This window comes from Schistocerca serialis, chromosome 7 (assembly GCF_023864345.2).
Source record: "Schistocerca serialis cubense isolate TAMUIC-IGC-003099 chromosome 7, iqSchSeri2.2, whole genome shotgun sequence".
NCBI lineage: Eukaryota > Metazoa > Arthropoda > Insecta > Orthoptera > Acrididae > Schistocerca > Schistocerca serialis.
This window is the reverse complement of record NC_064644.1, coordinates 567958122-567983885: the sequence shown is the minus strand read 5'-3', so window position 1 is coordinate 567983885 and position 25764 is coordinate 567958122. Positions and strand designations below refer to the sequence as shown.

At 39.5% G+C, this 25764-nt stretch overlaps 1 protein-coding gene across 1 annotated transcript in view; it reads right to left on the bottom strand.

Annotated features, from left to right (window-relative positions):
• Window positions 1-22699, bottom strand: part of LOC126412434 (UDP-glucosyltransferase 2-like) — a 217492-nt gene extending 194793 nt beyond the window's left edge. The window contains exon 1 of the mRNA XM_050082029.1: window positions 22569-22699. The gene's annotated coding sequence lies outside the window, so the exon portion shown is untranslated. The remainder of the gene's footprint in view (window positions 1-22568) is intronic.
• Between the last annotated feature and the right edge of the window lie 3065 nt (window positions 22700-25764).

Genomic DNA, 25764 nt, shown 5'->3' with positions numbered 1-25764 from the left:
GAACAAATTAGAAAATTCAAACAACATCTAAATCAAATCAATACACAGTACAAAAGAGAAATCCGGGAAGTACAAGGTCAGTTGGCACAAGTAATACAAGAATTACATATTTCAGAGGACACTCGCGCTCCAGTATGGGAAGAGGGACATAGAAATACGGAGCAACCACAAAATAATAACACAGGAAACTTCGGAAATTATGAAAGAAATTTGCAAGGCGCATTGAAAGTTGAGATGGAACCGCCGAAACGAAGTAACAATGAGCGATGTGCGACTCGCCGACACGATGATTTTGACTATAAGCTGTTCATTACTACACGTAAATTCAAAACATTTAAGAATTCCGGCAACGACGTTTATCCACAAGCGTGGCTCCATCAATTCTCTCACTGTTTTCCTCCCAACTCGTTATTAGAGCACAGATTAGAATTTATGTGTGGCTATTTAGAGGATGAACCAGCTGTAAGAATGCGATCGGTCATTCACGATTGTCACATTGAAGGAGAATTTTATCATGCCTTCCTCTCAGCATATTGGTCTCAAGCTATATAAGACCGAGTAAAACATAGCATCATAATGATGAAACATTTCGAACAATCTGAATTTTCCAGTCTTGTGAAATATTTTGAAGACATGTTGCACAAGAATCAGTACCTGTCAAATCCATACAGCCCCTCAGAACTCATCCGCATTTGCTTAATCAAATTACCTGAACATTTACGACATATTATATTGGCAGGACGTTGCAAAGATAACATTGAAGCTTTTCAGGGACTGTTACAAGAATTGGAAATTGACACTGACACTCGCGGAACGCGAAAACAGAAATACAACAATTACAGGTCACATCCGTCGCAATTCCGTGATGAAAGTAATAATAACTGGACACGACAAGGCTATTCTCACAACACAAATCGTGACCAAAACAGACACCACCCGTATGACAACCGTTGGCAGAGTAGTAATAATTAGAGGGAAAGATCACCTCTCCGCGGTAATGACTATCACAGAGACAATCAGAGAAACAGACAATATGGGAACCAAAATAAATATTATCAAGGGAGACAGAATAACTTTAGACGCAACGGACCAGCGCGCAGTTACGATTCAGGGAGAAATTCTCCACCACGTGACGGACAAGAAAGTAACTATGGAATCTACCGACATGACGACAGACGATATGATCGTAACGACAGACCTGAATTGCATCAGAACTGGCGGGATTCAAACAGAGCAGGGCCCTCTCGACAAGGTGAATTTGTAGAAGTTAGGTCTCCAAACCCCAATAACGACGCGCGCCAACAAAGAGATAATAGGCAATGACTCATACCGGTGGCAGCCACAAAACGTACTTATGAAACTGACGACGCAGCTGCCGTAGCTAGTAATTACGTAAAAAAGGAAGACATTAGGGACATATCACTCCAGGAACACGACGTAAAACAAAACAACACTGCATATCCTGTGATTCACATTACAGTAAATGACGTAAAATTTATGGCAGTACTTGACTCTGGCAGTCTCATTTGAGTAATTAGTGAAACAGCCTTTAGCAAATGCAAAAAATCGAACGATTGTCCCACACTTCCGTTACGTAAGATTAAATTACAAGGTGCAATCTTTGGAAAAAGTGTAGATGTACGCCAACAAACCAACTTAGAATTCTTTTGTCAAAGCCACAGCTTCTCTATGAACTTTCTTATTGTTCCATTATTGTCGACGGAAATTATATTGGGAGTAGACTTTTTGAATGAATACAAAGCAATCTTAAACTTTCACGATGCTGAAATAAGTTTAGAGAAAGAAGGTAAGTCAATAGCTTTGAAATTTGAAGATTGGCTCTCAAACCATGACGAGGAAATTAATCGGCTTTACCTTCTGTTAGACAACAGTTCGGAATTTTCTTCGGAACTAGACACTAACAATCACTCTGCAAGTACTGACAGGGATGATATCGACGGCATATTTGATACTAATGAGTTAATTCAGAATAAAATTCAAACAATTGAGAATTGTAATGACACTGATAGGCAGGACCTTTTTGAGATTTTACAAGCACATTCCACAGTTTTTACGCACAAAACAGGAACAATCAAGGGATTTCAATACCAATTTCGTGTTCGTGAGCATACTAAATTTTGTGTTAGACCATACGTAATTCCGGCGCATTATAGGGACCGTGTTAGAACAGAAATACAATCTATGCTTGACGAGGGCATTATTGAGCCTGCAGTAAGCTCATACAACAATCCATTACATGTTGTTGAGAAGAAAAATGGATCGATTGGGCTTGTCTTAGATTCGAGACAAATCAATACTATCATTATAGCTGAAACATACAGGTCGCAAACGTTGGAAGAACTTCTTCAAAATTTTAATGGTGTAAAAGTGTTGTCTTCTATTGATCTCAGACCCAGCTTTTATCAGATCGAACTTCATCCAGAATGTAGAAAATACACAGCTTTTCTTTGTTTCGGCGTTTGTTATCAATTTTGGAAACTTCCTTTTGCTTTGAACATTTCTTCGGCAGCGTTCATTCGCGGGCTAAATTCCATATTACCTGAGTTCTTAAAACGTCACATCACCTTATATGTACATGATATTCTAATAGTAGAAGCTTCATGGGAACAACATAATCACATCCTCAACAGTTTGTTACGTATTTTTGCAGAATCTGGAATTGCAGTTAACTTGGAAAAGTCTGAATCCGGTAGGTCAAAGGTGAGGTTTTTGGGACATATTATTTCTTCTGAAGGCATTCAGCAGGATCCTGAAAAGTTAGAAGCAAGCAGAGCCATTCCAGTTCCATCCACAAAAAGACAAGTCCGCAGTTTTCTAGGTCTCGTAAATTTTTACCGTCGTTTTCTGAATATGCAAATTCTAGTTACACCAAAACTTTGTTCTCTCACTGGAAAAAATACTATTTGGAACTGGGACGAACAAGCACAGTTGGAATTCAATTCTTTGAAAGCATCGCTACTTAACGCGCCAATACTAGCTCATCCAGATCTGTCACAAGATTTCTGCCTTAGCACGGATTCTTCTAAAGTCGGCCTTGGTGCCCATTTATTTCAAGAAGCCACAAAAAATGACACTACTGTTCAGAAAACCATTGCTTTTGCTAGCCAAGTGCTAACAAAATCTGAAAAAAATTATTCCGTTACTGAATTAGAAGCTTAGCTATCGTTTGGGCTTTTAACAAGCTCCGTTTCTTTCTTTCTGGTAAGCACGTAAAAGTATACAGTGATCATCGTGCATTACAATTTCTTATGTCTTCAAAATTAAATCATCACAGGTTAAAACGTTGGGCATTGTTTCTGCAAGAATTCCACTTCACAATAGTCTACATTCCCGGCAAGGAGAACATTGTTGCGGACGCACTGTCACGCGCACCAGCTGGGCTTGAGAAAAGTAACACAGAAGGCAACCTCGAAAAAAATTTCAGTATTTTTTACATTCAGAAAGTCGCCTTTGAAAACTTCATCACCACATCTTTAAAGGACATTGCTCATGAACAAGATAAAGATCCGATTTGGAAAGACATCAAAAGTAAATGGCATGAAAAGCCACACACTCAGATTCAGCATTATTATTTGGTTAGAAACAACATCCTCTTCAAACGCTGCACTGTTGATGACAAGCTATGGGTACTTTGCATTCCTGGCGATTTTGTTAATAAGCTCATTTGGTACATTCATTTCAGCTATGCACATTTTTGTCCATGAAAATGTTATCATATTCTTCGGACGACTTGTTATTTTAACAATATGGAAAAGAGAATTCGAAGAGTCTTGTCTATTTGTAAACTTTGTCAAAAGGCGAAACCATCTACTATCTCACATCGTGCTCCGTTGTTTCCTATCATTCCTTCTAAATTAAAAGAATTTGCTGCTGTTGATCTCTTGGGACCGCTTGTTAGAACATCTAATGGATTTTCGTATGTTCTAATCGCTGTTGAACTTACTTCAAAATTTGTTTCTTTCACACCGTTACGTAAAGCCACTGGACGGTCTGTATCCAACGCCTTTGTTAAAAAATTTTTACGTGAAGTTGGACACACATTTCAGGTAACGGACCTCAATTCAGATCTGGTGTTTGGTCACGCATGCTTCGGAACCATAAAATCAAACCTGTTTTTATTTCATTGTACTCACCACATTGTAACCACTCCGAACGGATTATGAAAGAAATCAATAAGCTTTGCAGACGTTAGTCTCAGAAAGCATCAGCATTGGGACAGATGTTTACACTTATTTCAAAACGTGCTGAATGAAATGCCTCATGACTCCACCGCTTTACCTCCTACTCTTGTACTGAAGAATGAAGAACCACCGAACAGAATCAGAGAACTTGTACCTTTCCCGAATACACGTAAACTTCGACACAAAGACATAATTGATATGGCTATTAAAAATATAAAATCTGCAGCAGACAAAAGGAGAAAACTACACAGTAAAGCAAATGCAAAGAAATTATATATTGGTGAGAAAGTTCCCATTAAAGCTCATTCATTGTCACATAAGAAGAAACACTTGAGTCACAAATTCTTTCTAGTTTACAATGGACCTTACAGAATCCGACGTATACCACATGATAATTGCGTTGAAGTTGAAACTCTGTGTACTAGGAAGAGTAAAGGTTTACACCACATTTCACATGTAATACCGTTTATTGAAAGATAATCTGCTTTTTAACTTAGTCTTTGCCATAAAACTTTTCACTTCACGCTACTAGTACAATTTGTCACAATGAGAAACTGTTAACATGCAACAATGTTTTGAAGTTAACTATTCACCCTAGAACCTAGGGAACATTTTTAAACAGAAATTACGAATGCATTGTTATTGTGAACAGACGACACAGTGTTATTGTGTGTGTACATTCTTGCTTGTTAGTTGCACGATTACGTAACGACTATAAGGCTTACATACTTAGAACATATACTGGTACTGCTAATGAAATTTTAATGCAACATTTTGGTTTACTTGAAAACACAGTCTGGATTTAAAGTACTTTCTGTGAGATACCAGATGACACAGTAGTTAGTTTATGTGACAACTACACAGTTTTATCACGACGCTACTAATGAGTGACAATTTACAATGTTGCTTTTGCGGTGTTTCTGTTTTATATCTGCACAGTTTTTCTGCATTATTCTGAAAAGTAAAACATGTTTTAGTAGTAACTTTTGTGGTATAGCTACAATGAGACTGCCTTTTCCGTAGCACAACAATACGTTACAGCACAGTACTTTCTTCATCGCCGCAATAAGCATAATAACTAAGATATCTACACGCAAAGCATTTCACTTTTGTTTATCATGAGGTAAGTACATTGGCTTCTGCAGAACTTAGCTTTCGGAAGACAATAACTACGACACTTCCACAGAGATTGTCTTACAACAAGACGCACATTTAGCGCTACAGGACACGTATTTGAGTGATTAATTTTGCACTTAAATCATTTATTTTTAAAGATATTTGAAGTACAATGATTCAAACGTTCTCCATGATACATTTCATTCCATTGCTGTAATCTGTAACACCTGAGGGTATAACTGCATTAATCCTCAGGGGGGTACACGCCTACTTTGTGTACCATGTGTTTGGCAAGCACAAGGAGCCCTAGCTAATATGGTATTTGCTTATACGACTTTACACATCGGTACAATATTTCTCTAACACACAAATTACACAGCTATCTGATCATTTAACTGAGAGATAAACATTTTTTTTACTACATCAGTGACAGATGTTTACGCAAATACAGAGTTGGATTACTTCACACTTACGAAATTGTATTTTGTCTATACTTTGTGAACTGTTCATTTTTTTTCAAAACCATTGTGATACTATGTGAGCGTTGAATGATGTATTTGGTAAGGGGGCATGATTTTAAAGTACGTTTGAGGTAGATGACACTATTGAAATGAGCAGAGAATTTTTTTTAGGTTATGACATTATTGCAGAAAGCTACGACGTTTTTGAGATTTGACTGAGGTGTTATGATGTTATTTTTACAATGACGATGTGTATTATGCTGTTGAGGTATGTTTATGATAAATAAGATGGTGCTACCGTATATGAGGAATTTGATTATGCTACGTATCTGTTATGATGAAATATTGAAGAAGTGTCGACGAATAAGGTAAGGAATAATGAGTAGTGGTTAGGGACTCTGGTTTGTGAAAAAGGAAACCAGGAATCGTACTTTAAGAGTTATGAAATGTATGTAAATGCGTGAACATATTACAACGCTGACGAAAATTTTTTGGACACTGTTATATCAATAGGATTTTGTTTCTACAGATTTGTAACACAAATTCTTGACCTGTGAAATATTTTTGTATGAGACTGTCACTGTAGCGGAAACTGCTGTCGTAAATATTTCGGTAAGAAAGTTAAGTGACCACCTTCACGTAATGCGTTGTGGGCACCCAGCTGCGTGACAGACCCCAGGAAAAAAGCCATTAGTGTGTGCCTTTCAGAGGCACAGATGGAGAAGAGAAAAAAAAAGAAAGGAGGCCATTATCCTCGCTTTTGACATTCCTTTGTAGAAAGCATCGTAAATACGACACCCTCAAACTTGAAAACATGATTACACTGTAGAGTTCTTAATTTATGATATTTACTGAAATGAAATAATGAGAAACATTTCACGTCTATTGTCTTGCTAGTTGAAAGATTGTTTACTGCATTATGAAATGCCATATGGCTAGTGAATGATGTTTCACGCATTGCTTTGCCTATTTTGTTTAATATCTAGTTCCTAGCTGCACTGCAGCATTGGTTAAAATAAAATTTTATAGATGTACTAATATAAATATTTTATGCCTACAGATCCAGTAAAAAATAACTTTATGATGGATGTACTCCAAAAAAATGAGGGAGCACAAAAAGACATTTCCACTTCACAGGAATTGCATACATAATTTTTGTCAGTGACTCGGTAACTTGTCTGCTAGAGCAAGTTACAGTGATGCATCACTCTAGTATTAAGATGTGACATAGGTATTAGACATGGCCATCTGTAGTGTAATATTTTTTTCTGATTGAGCTTTGTCATGTTTAGATATAAGTTATTGCATTTGCTGCTGCTGTTTGCCAGGCATAGTGCTACTAAATTTCACTTTGTATTACTCTGTTAAGCTAGTTTTACTACTGATTTATTTTTCTTGTTGCTGCACATTGGCTCATATTAGTTGTAATGTTGCATTGCTTGATAATTTACATTTAATGCAGTTTGCTTTGACAATTTTTTTTTTCATTGCTGTTTGTATTAATTGTTTTATGCTGCTGCATTGCCTCGTCCCTTAGTTTAGCATTTGAGCTCAGTAGATTTAAGTTAGCTTAAGAGGGGGTAGACTATATAAGATAATGAGTTACGATGAATTGGAAGAAATGCATTGAGAAGTTATACAAAAAAAGTACAGAAAGCAGGTATAGGTAGGATTTTCTTGGAAATAAATGATGAGGTAAGATAATGGAAAATAAATAATGAGGTAACAAATATGTGTACATATAAATACAGAAAGCATGCTTGGATAGGATTTTTTTTGGTGGAAACAAATGTTGAAATAAGACGAAAGATCTATGGAATGAAGTTTTGGGTTGGACTGCAGTACCACATGTTACACTGAGAACAAACCCTGTCCTTTCCTTTTGTGTTATCCCACAATGTGTTTGTGTACCCTTGTGTATTTGTTTTCTTCCTGTCTCTGTGTACTGTTTCATAGAATTTTTTCTCTTCTAATACTAAGCTACATTCACTATGATGAGGAATACTGTTATCCTCAAATATAATTTGCATTAATAATATGTTATTTACTTCATAAAGATGTTTAGACATTATTTATTCTGTTTTGTTTTAATGCTCATGTGTGAAATTAATGTATCGAAAACTATTCTCATTATTTTATATATTCACTTATGTCATAATTCCTGTAACACTGATGTATCTGTTTATTTCGATTCTTTTGTAAAGCCTGTACTACAAATGTTATCTGTATTGTTATGTTCTTTAATGATGTATTTTGTACCTTTGTAATTGTATTCTTATGTTATAAAATTGTAATTGACACCAGTTCATCATATTATTAACTTGTAAGTTCCATTTCACTGCACACGTTTCTGTTGATCATGGTATGTGGACAATATGTGAGAAGTAGGGACTGTTAGTGTTTGCACATGCGTTAATAATGATAACAGCATTGCTGGTTCTAAGGACAATTCCAAAAACTTTGTGAGTGCACAAGTGGTGGTTATGGACTTGCTATATTATCCGCAAGACTCTTCAATGGTGATTGTGCACCTGCACAGTCACAACAGATGGCTGCTGGCCATCTCTACAAGGACTACAGTGGGTCTATATCTTCGCTGACTCACCAATACCATTATTTCTGGAAGGACTACAGTGGGTCTACACCTTTGCTGACTCACCAATACCATTATTTCTACAAGGACTGCAGTTGGTCTGCACCTCTGGTGGCCCACCAATACCGTAATCTCTACCAGGACTACAGTGGGTCTACTCTGTGATGACCTACCTACCAATAGTCTTCAAAACTTCGAATGACTCTGTTGTGGGTTTGCTCTGTTGTGGCCCATTACCTGTCTGCATGTCGAGAGTCAGCACTGTCTTTCCGTTGGAAGGACAACACTACTTCTTCAAGACTGCATGGAAATCCACTACTTCCGTGTGCATTTTCTTTTACTGCTCAGACTTTGAGAAAAACACCGCAATTTTACTGTGATGAATGATCAGCACTGTCTTTATGGACTGTGAGAAAATTTTACCTTTTGACCAACATTGTATCAATAAGTGTGTGCATTTGATTTCTTTGTTATTGTAGTTACGAAAATTTTTTTCAAATCTGTATTGGCCAGTGCCCAAAACAATTTGCAAAATTTTTTGTATGGAGCATGGGGGCTATGTAAGTAGGCTGTTTATGTTTTCTTGTTGGCAACGTTACGTAGTGCTCTGTATGAAAATCACTGGCTGTGCTGTGTGCAGTCTGTGGCTAGTTTGCATTGTTGTCTGCCATTGTAGTGTTGGGCAGCGACAGCTGGATGTGAACAGCGCGTAGCGTTGCGCAGTTGGAGGTGAGCCGCCAGCAGTGGTGGATGTGGGGAGAGAAATGGCGGAGTTTTGAAATTTGTAAGACTGGATGTCATGAACTGCTATATATATTATGACTATTAAGGTAAATACATTGTTCGTTCTCTATTAAAATCTTTCATCTGCTAACTATGCCTATCGGTAGTTAGTGCTGCCTTCAGTCGTTTGAATCTTTTATTTAGCTGGTAGTAGTGGCGCTCGCTGTATTGCAGTAGCTTCAGTAACGAAGATTTTTGTGAGGTAAGTGATTTGTGAAAGGTATAGGCTAATGTTAGTCCGGGCCATTCTTTTGTAGGGATTTTTGAAAGTCAGATTGCGTTGCGCTAAAAAAAAATTGTGTGTGAGTTTAGGCACAGTCATGTATAATTTTTCTAAGGGGACGTTACACACTGAGTGGAGTGGTAGTCATGGGCTTATATTGTTAGTCAATCAACAGATTATAATAACACTTAGAAAGTGTATTTTTTGTGCAAACATACTATTTTTTAAATGGAACAACGCCTACTGACATTAACAAACTTAAAGTACGGTAAATTAGAATGGTAGTGTGGTTTGTCGCAGGAGTCTAGTGCGAGTCATTTACGAGATATCGTATTTTGAAAAGTTCCCACACTGGCACTTGTACAATAGCTATGCTAGCACACACTAAAGAACAACACTAGAGCACACACTCGTTATGTGGATTCTGGCCAGCAACGAGACAACTGACCATCACAGGTTGTGTTCAAAATAACCACTGGCAGCGGCAAGACACGCTTCCATGGGACGCCTACTGCACACGTGCTAGCGTTTCAGCGGATAGGTCCGAGCGGGTTGCGGTAATACGTCTTTGCATATCATCGGGTGCAGTCTGTATGTTGTTTGGAGACAGCGGCTTTCAGTTTTTCCCACAGGAAAAATTCGACCGGTGTCAAATTCGGGGAACGGGTCGGCCAAGATACAGGTCCTCTGCGTCCAATCCAATGATTTGAAAACAATTCGTCAAGACTTGTTGTAGTACTTCGTACACTATGAGCTGGACAGCCATCACGTTGGTGCGACAGGTTCCTCCTGGTCTGTTGAGGAACGTATTCTAGCATCCGAGGAAGGTGGTCTGTTAGAAGGTTGCGGTGTTTGTGCGCGTTGAGTGTTCTGTCTGTAAAAAAACTGGCCTATGAGGTGGTGGTTCACTATCCCACGCCACACGTTTACACTCCATGGACGCTGACGTTCCACCTGACGAAGCCAACGGGGATTGTCAACAGACCAATAGTGCGTGTGTCGGCGGTTTAACTCGCCATGATTGATAAATGTTGCTTCATCACTAAACAAGATACATGACACATCTGGAGTATCCTGTCTTAACACGTTCTCGTGTTTCGATGCAGCTCTTGATTGAACCTATGTCGCTGGACAATGCGCAGGACACTTGCCTGACTCAAGTCGCCAGCCGATGTGGCCGAGCGGTTCTAGGCGCTTCAGTCCGGAACGCCCTGCTGCTACGGTCACAGGATCGAATCCTGTCTCGGGCATGGATGTCCTTAGGTTAGTTAGGCTTAAGTAGTTCTAAGTCTAGGGGACTGATGACCCCAGATGTTAAGTCCCACAGTGCTTAGAGCCGTTTGAACCACTTTTACTCATGTCGCTTCCTCGTGTAACTGATAGAGCATCAACTGCAACAGTAGCAAGGACATTAATTTCCCCCTCTTCTGTGGTCACTTCTTTCCTACTGCTTGTCTAGGTGTTACACTACCATTTTCACGTAACTGCCTGAAGAGGTTGATAAATAACTGCCAAGAAGGCATGTCTCAAACAACGTACAAGAACGAACTGCACTCTTCCTGCACTCTCCATACACCATGAGCATGTCGGCTTTTTCTGCAGATAAAACCTCTCGTCCACTCACGACCTACTGCTTGGGCTATCACACACTAACTGACTAGCAATTCACACTGCATTCAAGGAACATACAAGCACATTGTAAACAAACATAACGACTTCGCAGGTTGAATGGCACGAGTAAGCGTCCGCGTGGTAACTTGGCACGGTATGATATCTCGTAAAGGACTCGCACTACACTCCGGCTACGAACACCACTGACATTCTAATTTATCGTACTCTTCGTTCGTTAATGTCAATAGGCATTTTTCCATTTAAAAATGTATGTTTGCACAAAAAATACACTTTCTAAGTATTGTTGCCATCTTTTGATTGCGTAACAATACGAGCCCCTGACTACCAATCCATTAGATATTGCACCCTCCATTTTTCTTCAGTTCAAATAAAATGTTTCTTGCTTGCAACCACGCTCTGCAAACACCTTTCTCATCACGTCTTGGGCACAGACATGGAAAGTAAGTGAAAGTTTGGTTTGAAATGTAACTATAGTGCAATCAGTTTCGTATTTCTGGTTCGTGAGTGCAGAAGGGCAAAATATCGTATTCCACTTTTTGAGGGAAACAATTTTGTAAATTGGAAATTTCGAATGAAGGTATGTTTGACGAATTAAATTTTGTGGATCTCACTGTAGAAAAACACACAGAAAGTGAAGTTTCAAGAAAGTGAAACGGAAAGGAACTGACTGAAAAAGACAAACAACTCAAAAATCTCATGAAGCGTGACATAAAGTGTAGTTCAAGAAAAGTAGAACGGACTGCGGGCAGCCGTTTGGAAACGTGAATAGCTGTAACAGTGCATTTTGAATGTAGAAAAACTTGTGACACATTTGAAAGAAAAAGCACCGCTAGCCAGTTACTTATACATAAAACGTTACTGTAATTGATGTTAAGTCCTACGAAAAGTGCACTGACTGACAATTTCTTAGAATTTAAGAAGTTGATACATGACCTCATATTGATTGGTGCGGCAGTCGTAGGAGCTGATGCCGTATGTCATGTTTTGTTGACGGTGCCACAGGAATATGATAACGCTGTAACTGCAACCGAGGCGTTATCCACGAAAAATAAAAAATTAAGCTTCGTGAAAAATAGACTCATAGATCACAAAAATAGCCATGCAAACAACAAGAAGAAACCTGTAGTTTACTCAGGAGAGAATACAGTGTTTCATACGTCCAGGGATGGTTACAGTCATGGGAAAATTCAATGGAAAAACAAATTCACGAATATCGGAGCAAGTGAAAAGCTCAATTCTGGCAGAGAAAACCAGTTGAGCCCTAAACCTCATAGCCGTGGTGGACTTACACATAAAAGATATGAATGTAACGAAAGAAACAGAAGCAAGAAAGGCTGTGTAAACTCAGTAAGTTGTGATTCTCAACAAGTTTATGTCAGTTCGGATGAATATTGTTGCCCTGCTGACGTTTTAATAAATCTGCTTCGAGGTTTTTGGACTCTAGTGCGATTGAACAATTTGTAAATGACTTGACAGGCGTTGATACAGTGCAAAATCTGGATCTGTTTTTAAGGCAACCCAGTTCAGTGCAATGAATGTCACCAGCAATATTAACCAAAAGGTAGTTTCAATTTCGATTAAAAATATTTTATTTGTTCTTGGACTGGCTCGCAAACTGCTGTCAGTGCACAGGCTGGAGACCAATGGTTTCATGGCCATGTTTGAGAACAAAAGAGCAACTATTCATAAAGGAAAGGACGCTGTTGCCATGCTAATGAAAAATGAAGAAAGAATGTACGCTGTGAAATTCGGCAGAAACCCCCGCACGGTGTTTCTTGCCAATGTACTGCGAATCTGGCATCAAAGATTACGACACTTCGATTACGCCAGTCTAAAGGTGCTTCCGAAATACGTGAAGGGAATGAACACTGAAGATCTGAAGACACCAGAATCGTGCACTGCCTGCGTGGAGGAGAAGCAAACAAGACTTCCACATATTCAGAAGAGAAGGAGGAGGAGGAGGAAGATTAGTGTTTGACGTTCCATCGACAGTGAAGTCATTAGAGATGGGGCTGAAGCACGGATTACAGAAGGATGGGAAAGGGAATTGGCCGTCCCTTTTCAAAGGAACCTCATAGCATTTGCCTGGAGCGATTTAGGGAAATCGCGAAAACCTAAATCTGGATGGCCAGATGGGGTTTGAAACGTCATCGTCCCGAATGCGCGAGCATACTGATCGGTGCAATAGGTTAGTCTCGGTAGTGACGTCATTTTCTGTTCTTTATCCGAATTTCCTATTCAGTAAGCTTCTGAGACCTGTTACCGAACGGTCATCCCGCCGATTTTTCGACAACTCTACCGACAGGTTCTGGATTCCGGTATGGCCCTGTTGTTCGGTTAGCTGTGGTTTATTTACAGCTATAATTTGTTATTTTAAACATATAGAGCGGTTTTAGCTTTGGTTTTTAATAATTGTGTTACTAAAGAATCACCACAGGATTTGTCCTGTTGGAAAGTGAGTTCATAATAGGCTATTTTCCTTTGTTAGGAATGTGGTTAGGTTAGGTTGTTACTGTGAATGATTACAGCATCCAAAATAAAAAAGTTTTTGGTCAATATTTTTTCAAAATATCTATTATTTTTATGCAATTAAGAGATTAAAGATCATTAAATATCAAGACATCTGCTCAGCTTACGTACATTACATGTGTTAGGTGAAATTCTAGTGACTTCGCATACTCTTTTCCACAAATGGTTTACTTATTGACTATCTAAACGCGTTTAAGACTTTTAAGTACCAGTGAAAAGGAATTTTGTGAAGTCTGATAGAGGAAACCTTCCAAAATTTCATGCCCTTATGGCTTACACCCATATCATTCGGCAACGAAGTCAGCCTGCGTCTCTCTCGATGGGAATTACATAAAATAACGCACTAAAACCATACAAGTTGTAGTAGCGAAGTTGATAAGGCGACAAACTGCCTTGGAAAAGGGCGTACGTTCGGATATGCCGGCACGGTAGCTCAGCATGTTCGGTCACAGGGCTGTTCACCCTCTGTAATAAAAAACTGAGTAAAGGAATCAACGATCAACTTGAACGGATGTCTTGTGACGTCCTCCCAGAACAAACGCAACGACAATACCGAACAAAATGAAAAAAAAGGATACTGCTGGATGCGATAATATTTTTTTTCCTCTTCGTGTTTCCAACACATTCTGAGACTTCGTTAATCGTCAAAGTTAAGCATTTTACTGAAATATTCGTTGTAATTTACACGTAAGATCGTGCTTTCACAGTAACGAGTATCTCCGATTTCGTGACTTCCATATGTTTAAGAAATGAAAGATGAAATTACTGTGCGTGAAACAACTGACTGTGACATTTATACTACTTCTTGTCACAAATAATTCACCATTTTTTTCTGAATATGTTGCGATTTCCGAGAGTGTGGTCAGATGGGAATCTAAGAGCACAACGTAAATTCCTGAGAATGAAACTAGCAGCAATCGTCTTTATACTCTAGCTCCTCACAGGTATTTATCTGCTTGAATCCTTAACAACAGTAGACAGAGATGAAGGATTCCCGCCACAATATTTTCAGATTGTACCGCTATATACGAAACATTTTGATTCATCAGATGCATGTTATAAACTACAATGAACTTCTATAGCTCCACTCTTTTTTAAAATTTTGTTTTTATGAACCAAATCGTTGACATGTCATATAGGGAAGTAGGCTACTTCATCATTTCGATCTCTAGGAGCAAGTTACAACCACATTCTATGCATCTTCTTATTCTTTAACAGTCTCTTAAACAATTTTTTGGGTTCGTGGAGATGTGTTTCGTCTATGCAACCTATTGAAGGCAGTTTGTTTACTGCCATACATGTTTCACTTCTTTTATTTGTGAAGCATCTTTATACTGCGTTCAGTTAGTTGCATAGATGGAACATACTTCCACGAATTTTGAAGCAACTAAGGAACGACGGAAAACAGAAAAAAATTATGAATGTTTCTATAGATGTATTTGTACAATGTGGTACTACACTCCATTCCAAACTCATATTCCGAAACCGTAAAATCCAAGACAAGACGTCGATGTGAATGAGGAAAAAATGACTTAATGTGACATTTACGACAGTCTCCAGAACACAGTCAATATTCTATTGTTATCATGAATTCATGGGAGCCCGTGGTCAGCGAAATTTCAACAGTATTAAGTACTCTAACCTCACTTTTCGGTTCTGTGAAGAATGGTTTGCCTGTGTCAGCTGCTATCTGCTTCGAGTTCATGACGATGTGGCACTGCAGTGCGCATGCGCGGATCTGAGGCAGATTGCTGTTCATTGGTTGGCGCGAGGAGAACTGACAACAGCGTTTTGGGAGCTAGGACGGTGTGGCATCGTTTTCGAAATGCTTACTGAATAATGTTGGGGCTCTGTTTCGAAAACAAGACCATTCGGTGCGCTCGCAAACCGAACCGATCGGCAAAATGGCGGAAAGATGCAGAATAGGGCCCCAGTGTGCTGACCACAGGGCAACCTCATTCGGTATCAGAAGAGGACAAGAGCAAAACCTCAACAGGAACTAGTACACAGGACATGGATCCTCATACTCTCGCGTCGTACTATAGAAACAGGTACATCATTACATTTATAGATGATTATACCCATTTTACAGCTATAAAGGGTGATCCATTGATAGTGACCAGGCCAAATATCTCACGAAATAAGCATCAAACGAAAAAAACTACAAAGAACGAAACTCGTCTAGCTTGAAGCGGGAAACCAGATGGTGCTGCCATAGGTCAAACGGATATCAACTGCATTTTTTAAAATAGGAACCCACATTTTTTATTACATATTCGTGTAGTACGTAAAGAAATATGAATGTTTTAGTTGGACCACTTTTTTCGCTTTGTGATAGATGGCGCTGTAATTGTTACAAACGTATAAGTACGTGGTATCACGTAACATTCCGCCAGTGCGGACGGTATTTGCTTTGTGAAACATAACCCATGTTAAAATGGACCGTTTACCAATTGCGAAAAAGGTCGATATCGTGTTGATGTATGGCTGTTGTGATCACAATGCCCAACGGGTGTGTGCTACGTATGCTGCTCGGTATCCTGGACGACATCATCCAAGTGTCAGGATGTTCGCCAGATAGTAACGTTATTTAAGGAAACAGGAAGTGTTCAGCCACATGTGAAACGTCAGCCACGACCTGCAACAAATGATGATGCCCAAGTAGCTGTTTTAGCTGCTGTCGCGGCTAATCCGCACATAAGTAGCAGACAAATTGCGCGAAAAAACGTCGGTGTTGAGAATGCTTCATCAACATCGATTGCACCTGTACCATATTTCTATGCACCAGGAATTGCATGGCGACGACTTTGAACGTCGTGTACAGTTCTGCTACTAGGCACAAGAGAAATTACAGGACGATGACAGGTTTCTTGCACGCGTTCTATTTAGCGACGAAGCGTCATTCACCAACAGCGGTAATGTTAACCGGCATAATATGCACTATTGGGCAACGGAAAATCCACGATGGCTGCGACAAGTGGAACATCAGCGACCTTTGCGGGTTAATGTATGGTGTGGCATTATGAGAGGAAGGATAATTGGCCCCAATCATATCGATGGCAATCTAAATGCTGCAATGTATGCCGATTTCCTACGTAATGGTCTACTGATGTTACTACAAGATGTTTCACTGCATGACAGAATGGCGATGTACTTCCAACATGATGGATGTCTGGCACATAGCTTGTGTGCGGTTGAAGCGGTATTGAATAGCATATTTCAAAAATGGTTCAAATGGCTCTGAGTACTATGGGACTTAACATCAGTCCCCTAGAACTTAGAACTACTTAAACCTAACTAACCTAAGGACATCACATACATCCATGCCCGAGACAGGATTCGAACCTGCGACCGCAGCGGTCACGCGGTTCCAGACTGAAGCGCCTAGAACCACACAGCCACACGGAAGGTGAACTACTCGTAATTGAGAGGAATGTCATTACACGTATTGCCATATGCATTGAGGTTGTCTGATATAATTTTAAGCATTTATTGCATTAATGTGGTATTTACAGATAATACCGCTGTAATAGCATGCGTTGTCAGAAATGATGAGTTCACAAAGGTAGATGTATCACATTGGAACAACCGAAATAAAATGTTCAAACGTACCTACGTTCTGTATTTTAATTTAAAAAACCTACCTGTTGCCAACTGTTACTCTAAAATTGTGAGCCATATGAGTGTGACTATTACAGCGCCATCTATCACAAAGCGAAAAAAGTGGTCCAACTAAAACATTCATATTTCTTTACGTCCTACACGAATATGTAATAAAAAAATGGGGGTTTCTATTTAAAAGAACACAGTTGATATGCGTTTGACCTATGGCAGCACCATCCAGCGGGCCAACAATAGCGCCATCTGGTTTCCCCCTTCAAGCTAGACGAGTTCCGTTCTTTGTAATTTTTTCGTTTGACGGTTATTTCGTGAGATATTTGGCCTGGTCACTATCAATGGACCACCCCGTATATGTGATGCAAAATAAATTCAAAGTACTAGAATACATTACACAGTATGAAGCAGCGGCAACTACTCATTTCAATAACAGGATTAGTAGATTCCGATGTGATAATGGAGGTTAATATCTGCCACATGAGTTGAAATACTTCTTTGAGAAGAAAGGAATCCAGGATGAATTGACAATATACACCCCACTGCAAAATGGAGTGAGTGAACGTATGAATAGGAACATTATTAACAAGGCTCGTGACATGTTGAACAATAAACTTGAAATTTTTTTTTTTTGACAGAAGCAGTAAAGACTGTTCTTTACCTGATAAATCACCAACATGTACATTAAAAATGACAGTTCATGCTACTCTGTGATATGGTGGAATGCCAGAGTTGCAAAAATAGAGGGGTTGCGTTGTGCCGCATATTTACTTCCTCCTGCAGAAGTGATTGCTGGAAAGTTTGATTACAAAAATAAAGAAGTGCTTCATAGTTAGATACTGTGTTAATGGGTATCGGTTATGGTGTTAATGGATATCTGTTATCGTCCTCAGAAGAGAGACAAATCATTCTTGGAAGAGACATCAAGTGTGATGAAAATTGGTTTGATATAATAATGAAGATTGGTTTTCTTGCAAAGAAGACAAAAACGATGAAGTTGTCTTCGCTAAAGAAAATGTCAGTGATTACAAAAATCACTCCATACCAAGTAAAAATGAAGCTGAAGATCGTAAACCTCCTGAAATCCAAAAGAGTGTCCAAGAAAGGAAAGGTCTAGTGTTGGTGGAAGACTATGCTGCATTAGCATTAAAAGCAAATATATATGTCAAGGATATTCCAGAGACTTTCAGTGACAGTTACAGCAGATCAGAAAACAAGAATGGCTTTACGCTGTAGCAGAAGAGATGCAAGTAATAAACGAAAACAACACCTGGACAGTATGTGAAATACCTGAAAACAGAAAGGCTTTGAAACTATGTGGGTCTTTTAAGTGAAACATGATGATGCAGACAACATTAATAGTTATAAAGGTAGACTAGTTGCACGAGGTTGTTCTCAAAGAAAAGGCTATCAGTATAGTGAAATATATGCTCCTCTAGCAAGGTTGAAAACTCTGAACATTACTTGCTGTTACGTATCATGAAAAATTGACTGCACATTAGACAGATGTACAAAGTGCCTCCCTTCATGCGAATGAAGAAATTTATGTAAAGATACCAGCAGAATTTAATATAGAACCAGTTACTGTAAGTAAGCTAAACAAAGCAGTTTATGATAAAAAGTAGGCGTCAAGAGCTTAGAATTTAATGACTGACAAGTTTTTTGAACATTCAGGCTTTGTTCAAAGCAATGCTGACAGGAACTTAAACATTGTGGTTTATATTTTGTTATATCCAGACGACTTTTTAACTTTTGGTAATGATGAGTTGTAATTGAAGAATTCAAATTAAGTTTAATAAGTAAATTTAAAAAGAAATATTTCAGTGATATGAAACAGTTCTTGATAATGGAGATAGATAAGAGGGAGAATGGAATAATTTTGAGAAAGAAAACTTATTTCGAAAAGCCAATAGAATAGAATTAAAGAAAAGTGGAGGGTGATAGTGGATTTCATTAAAAAGTGCCATACAGAAAATTAATAGAATGTTGGCTGTATGTAACTCAAACAACACAATCTGATTTAAGTTATACTGTTAATTATTTCAGTCATTATCAAAGTGATCCAAAGGAATCACAATGAAAAGGTTTACAGAAAATAGTGCATTACATAAAAGACACAGTAGACTGTGGGATGCATTATCAAAATGAACAGAACAATCAAACTGTAGCAGCTTATACTGATGCTGATTGGGCCAACACTGCAGATAGAAAATTAGTATCAGGTTATGTTATCAAGCTCTTTGGTAATGCTGTAAGATGGGTAACTAAAGAATAGAGTGCTGTAGCCTTGTCTTCCAAAGAAGCAGAATTTGAATCGCTTGCAACTTGTGTTGTAGAATATTTGCCGTTTGAGGAGCTATTCCAAGACTTAAAAATTTTGAAAGATAAGAAACTTATAATTTATTAAAACAATCAGTCTTGTATCACCTGTCTTTGTAAGTGGGAATACAAAAGATTAAAAGACATAAATGTTAAGCACGAGTTTGTTAGAAATTTATGTTTGAGAAGAAAAGTATATGTCAAATATATTGCTTCAGAAAATCAGTTAGCTAATATGTTTACGAAATCCTTATGGAAACACAAATTTGAAAACTAGTCACAAGATTTGAGATTATGGAAAATAGTAGACTAGCGTTATATGGAACCGAGGCAGAGATAAGGAACAGCAATTCTATATTACACCACATCCTAACATAACAGTCGTGACACTCCAGCTCGTTTTTGTTACTCCAGCAGTAGCAGCGCACCAAACGGCCAGTAAGGGACACTTCTGAATACGATATCAGATGAGTGTGGAAACTAACGCTTATACCGGTTTCCAACATAATTATTACAGTAGGGTATCTAAATAGTGCCATAAAAATCGACAATACTTAAGAAATTGCACCACATTTGAGATTAAATAGTGTCTTGGGGACTCTCGGAGATACGAAGCAGTGCATTACAGAACAGCTTATTAACGATACTCTCCCCGTTTTCACGAAGGGACGTCGAACAGATGTGCAGAACTATAGAACTATATCTATAATGTCGATTAGTTGTAGAATTATGGAACACGTATTATGTTCGCGTATAATGACTTTTCTGGAGACTAGAAATCTACTCTGTAGAAATCAGCATGGGTTTCGAAAAAGACGATCGTGTGAAACCCAGCTCCCGCTATTCGTCCACGAGACTCAGAGGGCCATAGACACGGGTTCCCAGGTAGATGCCGTGTTTCTTGACTTCCGCGAGACGTTTGATACAGTTCCCCACAGTCGTTTAATGAACAAAGTAAGAGCATATGGACTATCAGACCAAGTGTGTGATTGGATTGAAGATTTCAGATAACAGAACGCAGTATGTCATTCTCAATGGAGAGAAGTCTTCCGAAGAAAGAGTGATTTCAGGTGTGCTGCAGGGGAGTGTCGCAGGACCGTTGCTATTCACAATATATATAAATGACCTTACAGATAACATCGGAAGTTCACTGAAGCTTTTTGCAGATGATGCTGTAGTATATCGAGAGGTTGTAACAATGGAAAATTGTACTGAAATGCAGGAGGACCTGCAACAAATTGACGCATGGTCCAGGGAATGGCAATTGAATCTCAATGTTGACAAGTCTAATGTGCTGCGAATACACAGAAAGATCCTTTATCATTTAGCTACAATATAGCAGGTCAGCAACTGGAAGCAGTTAATTCGATAAATTATCTGGAGTAGGCATTAGCAGTAATCTAAAATGGAATGACATAAAATCAATGGTCGGTAAAGCAGATGCCAGACTGAGATTCACTGGAAGAATCCTAAGGAAATGCAATCCGAAAACAAAGGAAGTAGGATACAGAACACTTGTTCGCCCACTGCTTGAATACTGCTCACCGGTGTGGGATCCGTACCAGATAGGGTTGATAGAAGAGATAGAGAAGATCCAACGGAGAGCAGCGCGCTTCGTTACAGGATCATTTAGTAATCGCGAAAGCGTTACGGAGATGATAGATAAACTCCAGTGGAAGACTCTGCAAGAGAGACGCTCAGTAGCTCGGTACGGGCTTTTGTTGAAGTTTCGAGAACATACCTTCACCGAGGAGTTCAAAATGGTTCATATGGCTCTGAACACTATGGGACTTAACTTCTGAGGTCATCAGTCCCCTAGAACTTAGAACTCCTTAAACCTAAATAACCTAATGACATCACACAAATCGATGCCCGAGGTAGGATTCGAACCTGCGACCGTAGTGGTCGCGCGGTTCCAGACTGTAGCGCCTAGAAGCGCTCGGCCACCTTGGCCGGCTACTCACCGAGGAGTCAAGCAGTATATTGCTCCCTCATACGTAGATCTCACGAAGAGACCATGAGGATCAAATCAGAGAGATTAAAGCCCACACAGAGGCATACCGACAATCTTTGTTTCCACGAACAATACGAGACTGGAATAGAAGGGAGAACCGATAGAGGTACTCACAGTACCCTCCGTCACACACTGTCAGGTGACTTTTGAAGTATGGCTGTAGATGTAATGCACAGAAATTTACGGAGTAGTGCGTTTTTCCTTTAATAACAAAAAATTGCTAAAACACCAGAAGACCTGTCCTTATGCAGAAAGACGTCATTTATCTACCAAACAATGCTACACTCTCAGCCAAATCAGTGAATGCGGAATGCATTCTAGCAATTGAAGTGTTGACAAATTTCCTTTCTTTGACGTCCATTTTCCGCCGCAAAAAATTGCTCTGGAGGAAATTTTGTTGGAGACATTTTTGTACAGTTAGAATTTAAGGACCCACTGTGTGATGTCCGAGTGTGCGAATTTCGTGCTGCCCCGCACGCTACCATCGAACTAACTACAGTACCGCACATAAAATGCTTTACGTCACTCAATCATTCTATGGATAAAACTTTCCGAAATCGGCAGACTGAATAAATAGTTGCTGTAGGAGAAAGCTTGGTGTGCTGTTCTCTCGTTTGCATGACGCGCAGAGAGCAAACCGGCTAGCTGAATACGCCAATAATTTGAGAGGGTATGCGGTGTCATTGCACAATCCGTGCGATGTTTTAGTAGCTATATACTCTTCCATCCTGCTTAAACATATTTGAAGAATCACCATTATAGCTTCTAATGTGTATTGTTCGATGCAGCACAAGTAGCCAAAATTAGTAAGCGGATTTCTGCATTCAGCGATATTTAAATGAATAACCTTCGGGAATCTTCCGATCTCAAACTTTGGCACGTGTCGTAGCATTTATTACCTTCAGTTCCGGAAATTTAGTTTATTGTGCAAGGCGAAACATGAACTTCCATCATATTCTCGTGAAATACTCTTGTTAACGCATGCTTCCCCACTGCATCTGCGTATTTGTATGTGATGAGCACTTACATATATGAACATGTATGATTATTTTAATGGCGAGGAATTGAGTTTGTTACTCACTCTATGAGTAAAGTTTACTCCCCGTGCAGAGGATCAATAATAGGTTGTTTCTCAGTCTTCTGTCGCGTCTGTGTAAACAACACGTTCCACTGAGCACCCGAAGTCAACAGCACCCGCCCAATGTCAACAGGCGACTGCCTGCGAGGTCAACATGGACGTCACGTGACAGAAGCGCGATGTGAGCGCCACGGCGCTGCGGCGCGGCCAGAGGAGGGAACGCCCACTTGGCAGCAGTCGAGATGACTGCGTGTAGCGAGATAACGCCTGTAGAATGGAATCCGCCGCTAACGGCTGAGTCGTGTATGAACCTTACGACAGAAAACTGCATGTTCGTAGTATATAACCGTGTTATCGTGTCTCGCCTCTTAAAATTCGATTTTCTTAACGAGGAAGAAGAGAGTCTTATTAAAGGTTTCAGCTATTGACATCAAGGAGTTTATAGCTACGAGCAACGACGAGAAAAGGGATCTTCCTAGTGTTTCGCCAGTTTGATTTACTGATACCAAATTGACGACGGCAAAGTGGGGACTCGACCTTGCCACTGATTGAGTGAAACACAATGATGTGATGTTATGGCACAATCCGCTCACCTTTCAATTCACACAGACACAAACACACACAATCGCGCGTGCCTCCGTTTCTGCTGAGATACTGACTTGCTAATAACCTGTTGCAATCGCAGTTCGCTGTATACGCGGTGAATACCACGGATGAATGTTAAACAGTTTTGAAGCCTGGCAGATGAAAACTGCGAACTGCACCGGTACGCGACCTCGGAAACTTAGCCTTTGAAGGGCAAGTGTTCCGCTGACCGAGCCATACAGGTACGACTCACGATCCGCAGCCAAAGACGCTACTGGCGTCAGCGTCTCTGTCCTACTCTGCAAACTTCACTGAGGTTCTCGTTTATACTCGTGAAAGAAAGTACGCTGCCGAAAAATGATTCAGTCACTCCCTACTTTATAAGTTGATTACAGATTGATGAAATAACTGCTTTTACCAGGAAAAACAACTCTAATGTCGCACAGTGAATCGAAATAACGAGTACAAAGAAGGAAATCCACTCGTCTCAACGGATTAGTTACGCACGCACGAAGAGAGGAAAATAATTCTCCGATCATATGGAACTGAATCTGTCCTCGCAACTCATACTGAAACTGATGTAAGTCAGACGCTGAAAGACACTATGTCAAGTATCCTCATTACCAAAGTTCAGATTGTGGATATGTTGGTTTGCCATATCTAGCTGGGACCTCGTCCGGACACTCTAAGGTCGAGTTGTAGGAATGAAATAAAAAAATTATGTAAGGTAATTGATTTTCGTATAGAACACAACTACATGGAAACTGTTGCGACAGAAGTAGCTGGTACACCATATTTTTCGGAAGATTTCATCTTTTCCAGAAATTTTTTTTCCCATTTTACGTATTTATGAAACTAAGTGAAAAGCACCAGTTTGCTTTTGTTCTACAATATTACTTTTATTGTGTATGTAACTGTATTTATGATACTCCACGCAAGTCAGCTTGTAGTTAAACTGGCACTGTAAGACTGATTCCACGGTGCCTGACAGCAGTCATTTACTTTCATCACTCCACAGGGCCTGCATCAGCGAAAATACTCTTTCCACAGGGGCGTTATGTGCAGGAATAGAAAACAAATGCTCACATAATTTTGGCAGTTGGCATTTGCGTTCAGGATTTTCGATTTCGTTAAGAAAATAAATCCGCCTTTCTTCCACAGAATGTTTAGACTTCCATTCTTTCGAGACACTCGTAGCTTCTAAAAAGCTCTTCAGAGACATATGACCCTGAAAACAATTATTGCCTGAAATTTTCACACCATTTTTATTCAGGTACATAATAGTGTTCACAATCGTCACCCCATCTGGGGTTTCAGGTAGCGTCATCTAATCAAATATTTGATATTTATTAAAAAGAAATAGCCCACTTCTGTAAGTAATCAAATACTATGGTACAGAAAGCCGTTGTCTCTTCCTCAAATTTTGAAATCAAATTAATTATTTGGTTAGGGTTTCCATTCTTTAATTTGTACAAATTCATGTTGGTTTGCTTGCCTATAAAATTGGCACCTTTCCTTTCATTCAGACATCTTTAAGTGTCAATTAATATGTTTCTTATTTCAGTTATCGAGACTTTATTCTTCTCCAGGCTTTTTATATTTTCTTCAAACAGAATCAAGTTTGACTGCAGAAAAGTGAAGCAAATTTCACTAATCGAACAAAAAAATTGTTTTAATGGAATCCAAAGATTAAGAATTCTCTCCACTGCAGGCATTGTCGACAGCCATCGTGTTTTGAGTGAGATAGAACAGTCTGATAACTGACATCAACTTATAAGCAGAACTCTTTCAGCGTCTCTGTCGGTTGGTTGGTTGGTTGTTTGGGGAAGGAGACCAGACAGCGAGGTCATCAGTCTCATCGGATTAGGGAAGGACGGGGAAGGAAGTCGGCCGTGCCCTGTGAAAGGAACCATCCCGGCATTTGCCTGGAGCGATTTAGGGAAATGACGGAAAACCTAAATCAGGATGGCCGGACGCGGGATTGAACCGTCGTCCTCCCGAATGCGAGTCCAGTGTCTAACCACTGCGCCACCTCGCTCGGTGGCGTCTCTGTCCTTAACGTGTATATTGAAAAATAATTAACTATTTTCATGACAGTCAAGACTGCAGCAGCGCTCGATATACTGTAGTATTGTGGACAATACGGGCAGGGCTTCAAATTCCTTCTATATTTTTTCCTAGCTCTTTAACTTGCTGAAACACATTCTGCTGGTCGCGTCGATGATGCCTTCCGAAGTTTGTATTGGTACTGTCTCCACAAAAAGCGATTAATTTATCTAATGGAATTTGCAGTTCTCTTAAAGTCTCTAGATAAAACTTTGCAATTGTCTCCAGAGTTCCGTTATACAGTGAATCAAATTTCAACAAAAATGGTTCAAATGGCTCTGAGCACTATGGAACTTAATATTTATGGTCATCAGTCCCCTAGAACTTAGAACTACTTAAACCTAACTAACCTAAGGACAGCACACAACACCCAGTCATCACGAGGCAGAGAAAATCCCTGACCCCGCCGGGAATCGAACCCGGGAACCCGGGCGAGGGAAGCGAGAACGCTACCGCACGACCACGAGCTGCGGACTAAATTTCAACAGCTTCTGTTGGATTCCGTCAG